Genomic DNA, 5,903 nt, shown 5'->3' on the forward strand with positions numbered 1-5,903 from the left:
GATTGCTCACAAATTTTTGGATAACACAAAAAAAACTTATGTTATATTGTCAATTTTTAGGGCCTTAAGAACTTTAACAAGACTGACCGAGAACTCATTATGCAATTACAGAAGATTGATAGTGACAATTATCCTGAAGTAAGTAATCTCAGATTTTAGTTCCCCTGAATTTTGTCATATTACTTATTTTCATTTGTTCAATTACTAAAAAAATTTGAATCTTGATAGATACTAGGACCTCAGGGATCAATGATTAATTTTCCCATTTTTTGATGATACAAACTCTTTGCCAAATGTTTATTATAAATGTTGGCCCTGGATTTAGACTTGCTTTGGAACACTATTAAATCCTTCCTTGATCCCAAAACAACTTCCAAGATTCATGTATGTAAAAATTATGTATTATAGCTGTCTAGATCTCTTTAAATGATTATTTAGATATGCCCTGATTTTCTTTTCTTTTTCCTTTTTATGAATCTTCTTTCACTATGAATCTATTGATCAATAGCCCTCACTTAAGAGGTGCATACAGGATTGCAGGTACTTGTTACTTCCTTTCGCGAGCTTGAAGGGAATGTGTGATCCCAGGACTACTTAAGTGGCTACTGTTGATCATGTTAAACAAGTAAGCATCTTCTCTCATTACAAGATTAATATTTGAGGGAGTATTTTAATGAAGGTTTTTAAAACCTCCACAATACATTTTATTTATGACACTTTTAAAAACCTCCACTCATAATTAATTAAAACTCAAAAGTTTGGAACAAAAACTCATTGTCTCTTTTCTCCGAAATGAGAGGCGCTGAGTTAGAGTGGCTATGAAACCCTAAGTTTTCTATCGCCATTCTCGCTGCCGTTCTCGCTGCCGTTTCAGCCGCCAGCGTCGTTACTACTGCCTTAGTCAACTTCCTTCTGTCAATTCAAAGCCTTCATGCTTTGCTCATTTATCTCTGCTATGCTCCTTATCCATCAAGCACTCTCAGGAATCGTCTTCTGACCTTGCTGTTCTTCTCAAAGTTGACGGGTGAGTCTTTTTCTTTAGCGTTGTTCTTATTTGTTTTCTTGTGACATTTGACTTTTGTTTAAGATGTTCTATTATTTTATATGTTTGTTTACTTGAATTTCATTGCTGTGTTAGGGTTCTTATGGATGCATACCGAGTGGGTAATAGATTAGCATTCAATAAAGGTATGCAAAATTGAGCTTTGCATCGTGTATGTATAATGTATAAGGTGTAATTAATTATCAATGAAAAATTGAGCTTTGCATTGTGTATTATGCAAAATCGAAAGTATAATTAATTATTATTGTGAAACTCTATGATGTGTAGCATTTGAGAAGCTTGGGCTTGACTGTGCAAACTGGACTGAACCTATTTATGCATATCTTTTAAGATTTGTGAATTGTGAGTGTGTTTGCGCTAGGTGCGCTTGTGTATAATGGATTTTGAATTAGATTGTTATCTTGCTTATTTAAGTGACTGAATTTGCATTTAGTTAAGACTCTTTGCTTTGTTAATTGATGGAAAAGCTTGATCTTGAGTGCTACAAGTCAATGTTTATGTACTTATGTTGCTTGTTAACCATGCTGCAAATTCTCTCTCAGAAAAAGTAGTCACTCAAACATCCGAATATAAATATGCATGTTTCAAATACTCATCTTTAATTTTATGTCATTAGTAGGCATTCTGAACTTTCCTTCTTAAAACATAAATATGCATGTTTCAAATTTTATTTTATTTTAATTTTTTGGAAACCTCATTGATTTGTTGTATGATCCATGCAGTATGATAAGGAAGCTTTATTAAGATCAGATCTTGCTCTCAAGTCAAACAAGGCATAACCTGAGTTTTTCTACAAACAGCTAACAGCTAGTGATACGAGCACACATGGAGGTTTCTCTGTGCCTCTTGAAAGCATAATTATTATTTCAGGCAGTTGAATAAAATTTTCAGGTTTTGATCTTTTCTATGTTTTCATGTAGGATTATTCTATACAACCTCCTACACAAGAACTTGTGGCTAGGGATTTGCATGATAATGTTTGGATAATGTGCAGTCCTATATATAATCTAAAATAGAAAAGCTATTAGAAACTTGTTGAAGATCTTTTTATTTATTCATTATGGTCATCACCTTAACTAGGGCAACCAAAGCACCACTTGCTTACAATTGGATGGAGTCTATTTGTTAGTGGAAAGAGGCTCTTTGCTGAAGACTCTACTTTATTTTTACGGTGATGGTAATAAAATGATCATTTTTGTGCTGTTTGGTGCTTGAGTGAAAGTTTTCAAAACTGTCTTGAAATATATTGAAAATCAATGTTTCAAAGCTTCAACTCACTTCAGCAAAAGACTTGCATTTTGAATATCTTTCCTGCTCTTTTAAATGTTCTGGCAGACATGAAAAGCAGCAGCTTCTTTTGAGCATCAAGCGAGCTAACAGGCAACCAGCCAACATATCATCCTCGATATTGTCAAGTTATAGTATGCAAATTGGGATTCTTGCGGCAGTTGCTCATGCTACTGCAAATAATAGTCCCTTTACCATATTTTACAATCCTAGGTGTGTATCTTTACTTTTCTTTATGCTAATTTATCAGTTCTTAGATGTTTGTTCAATTACAGAGGGATGGATCAACTAATTATTTAATGAACTCCTGTTCTCAATTATAAAGTCTTGAACTCAAAATCTTTCTTTCATTTGCAGGGCTAGTCCTTCAGAGTTTGTTATTCTTTTAGCCAAGTACTACAAGGTAGTGTTTCTATTCTCCTTTTCAGAGTTTGTGAGATGGAAAAATTCACAATGGCATAATTTGCAGGTATAATTTCTATTCTCCTTTTCTAATTCAACATTCTAAACTTTTTCAATCTATCAATTGATGGACCTGCACAAGTTGTAAATAGTGTTTACCGGCTCACATATGATTGGTCAGGTTAGTTGGGATGAGTCTACTACTGGGGATTGGATTTTTTAACTGAGGGAGCTAATTCCTTAGAAAATAGTGTTAGCATTTAATTGGCCACTCAAACATGGTAACCGTGTTAGAATTCTTTGATATAAAGTGTGTTCATTATAAGGTGTAATTAATAGTGTAACTAAGGAGTGGAAAAATTGGATGATTTTATAGAAACAGGAAAAGTGAAATAAAGAGGGAAGGAATGAGGAAGAGAGTGAGTCACATGGGGTGGGGTAACAATAAAGACTTGAATGAAAATTTGTACAAAATTTTACCTTTTTTAAGCTTTTTATTTATTATGTGCTTGACAGTTTTATATTTAATTATTCTATATTCATTTGGATATGATAAATATGCATCTTATCTAAAAATTTGCACAAAATAATGCAAATAGTTCCTATTTATTTTGTTCTTCATACTTTCAAAAACTAATTGAATGAAGAATTTTCTGCTGGATCTTTATTTCAATGTGAACTTGAGTTTCAATTTCTAGCACTTCTCTTGGCCATCCTTTCCCCGTATGAGGCCATGAGATTTAGGTAAGCAAATCCATCCTTTTGGGTTTTGATTTATCAAGCCATTGCCTCTTCTTCATAAAATGATTCAATGTTATTGTCTTTGTCAGGGACACAAAAGAAGGTGCTATCATTTCATTATTGATTGTAGTGTATTTGGCTTACCAGCATTTCTCAAGAACAAGTTTATAGAAATCACTTGATCAAGGTTCAATTGTTGCCACCATAGCTATTGTTTGTATCACTATTGTATCTTTGTTGCTTCTGATATGAGTTATTTTAGAATGATGTATACTTATAATATGGTGTACATAATAATGCATGGCAGTGATGATCATTGTGTAATATATCATATCTGAATTCTATACTTTTTTCACTAATTATTGCTGATTCAAATAAAAAGGTTAGCTTTGTTTTGTGATAGAAATTGGTATTCAGAGAATGATTTTATATATAGAGTTATGTCTTATATTGAGAAATTGTGTTATAAAAGATTTAGTTTTTAAATTTGATATTAAAAAATAAAATTTTAATTTGAGAATATGTAAATGAGATGAGATTAATGAATGATTTAAAATTAAAAATAAATAAATAATTATAGGATTTGTGGTGATTTAAAAATCTCACAAAATAGTTAATTTTTGTTAAATTAAAAAATCAATTAGTGGGGTTTTAAACTGTTATAAAAGTAATTTAAAATCGCCACAAAAATTCAATATAAAACCCCCACTAAACACACAAAAAACTCCATAAAAGACCTCGTGGCATTTCAAATTTTGGAAGTTTTGAGAACTCCCATAAATTATTTGATGGAGGTTATAAACCTCTCCAAATAAAAAAAAAACTGTCACAAATAAACAAAAATCTTGTAGTGTAAATTGAACAACAACTAGATGATCGGCTTCTTATGTTGACTTAAGAGTAAAAGAGAGCATTCGCTTCATACTTATGCTATAAACTAATATCAAATTCAGGGTTAAGAATATATGCTATTGGTTGCATACATGTATTGCACGTCCACTAATATAATATATAACCAATTTGAATTTATGGAGGAGACATCTTATTTGTCTTTCTAAACAAGGTTAGAAAGTAAATTTTAATTTATGTATATAATAATTTATTAGGTAAACTTTTAAATAAAATTTAAAATAAAAAATATAGTCCTTAACAAATCAAATTAAAAATATCGTAGAAAAAAATATTATAATATACAATTGTAGCTTTCATTGAAACTAATAGCGTAGATCTAAATTCTTTTTATATTTTTATCCATATCTTGGTGAAATTATTGAGTTAAAATGGGTAAATACAAAAAAAAAGTGTCACTATAAAAAAACATTAAGTATCATTCGAAAAACAAATAAAATTTGACAGTATAATGTTTATCATCGATTTTATGTTGGTAATATATTATTGTCAGATTTTTATGTTTGACGGTAATTTCTGACGGATTTAGCGACGAAATATCGTTATTTAAAAAACAGAATCTGTTAAACGTTACAGTCAGAAATTATCTTATGACCCGTCAAAGTTCATTAAAAACCAATTTTTATCAAAAACCACAAATTTCTCAATTCCTTGCAATACATAACCAAAACTAAATCAAACCATTCCAAACTCCAATTTACATCATAACTCACCCTTTATGTCACATTCCACTATTCATACCAAATTTTTCTTCACATTTCATTATTCTCAACCATCAAACATCAAATATATAACACTATAATCAATCCTCCACCAACACATTCATCAATCATAAATCTATCAATTCCAAGCATCATAATCAATCTCATTTCATCTCAATCTAAATCTTTCACACCATCTTTATCAATTTCAACATCATAATTCATCAACATATTCAAAAATCATTAATTCATCATGATTCATCACAATTCATCATTCAACAATTCAACAACTATTTCAATTCAAAACTATCCTATGGGTCACTAGCCTAAGTATCCAGAAATATTATATATTACATAGTAAAAACCGAAACCATACCTTAGCCAATTCCCAATATGTATCAAAATCCCAATTGAGCACAAGTTAGGCTTTCAACCACAATCCAAGTCACCAATCACTCCAACAAGCATCAACAATCACCAACAAACTCCAATATTCAAGCTAATATCACATATTTCATATAAATCAAAATCTAATACTCACCATAAATCAATTTACAAGGGTTCAAGAGCAACTCACCTTACCCAACAATTTTAGAAGCCAAATCCAATGTCAATCAAGGGTTAGAGTGTACCTAAACACTCAAAATCACAAAATTTCACTTAATCCAAAATCTTAAAATTTCGAAATTTTGAAAGGAAAAACTGAGAGAAATTTCGTGATTTCCTTATCAGTTTCTTGGGTAGGTTTTGTAGAGCTCTTCACAAGGATCGCGTGGTCGCAAACGGTGCGGCGATCAGAG

General features: G+C 31.1%; 1 long non-coding RNA gene across 2 annotated transcripts; it reads left to right on the plus strand.

Moving 5' to 3' along the window:
* Positions 1-884: 884 nt before the first annotated feature.
* On the plus strand, positions 885-3,712 carry LOC110276634 (uncharacterized). 2 transcript variants are annotated; one of them, XR_002369338.2, is made up of 6 exons: positions 885-1,024; positions 1,139-1,188; positions 1,786-2,240; positions 2,399-2,563; positions 2,708-3,496; positions 3,583-3,712. It is a non-coding gene; the product is annotated as an uncharacterized LOC110276634 (long non-coding RNA). The 2 variants fall into 2 exon arrangements; XR_008004618.1 differs by having other exon boundaries at positions 1,786-1,894.
* Positions 3,713-5,903: the final 2,191 nt, after the last annotated feature.

Source organism: Arachis duranensis, chromosome 10 (assembly GCF_000817695.3).
Source record: "Arachis duranensis cultivar V14167 chromosome 10, aradu.V14167.gnm2.J7QH, whole genome shotgun sequence".
NCBI classification, from domain to species: Eukaryota; Viridiplantae; Streptophyta; class Magnoliopsida; order Fabales; family Fabaceae; genus Arachis; species Arachis duranensis.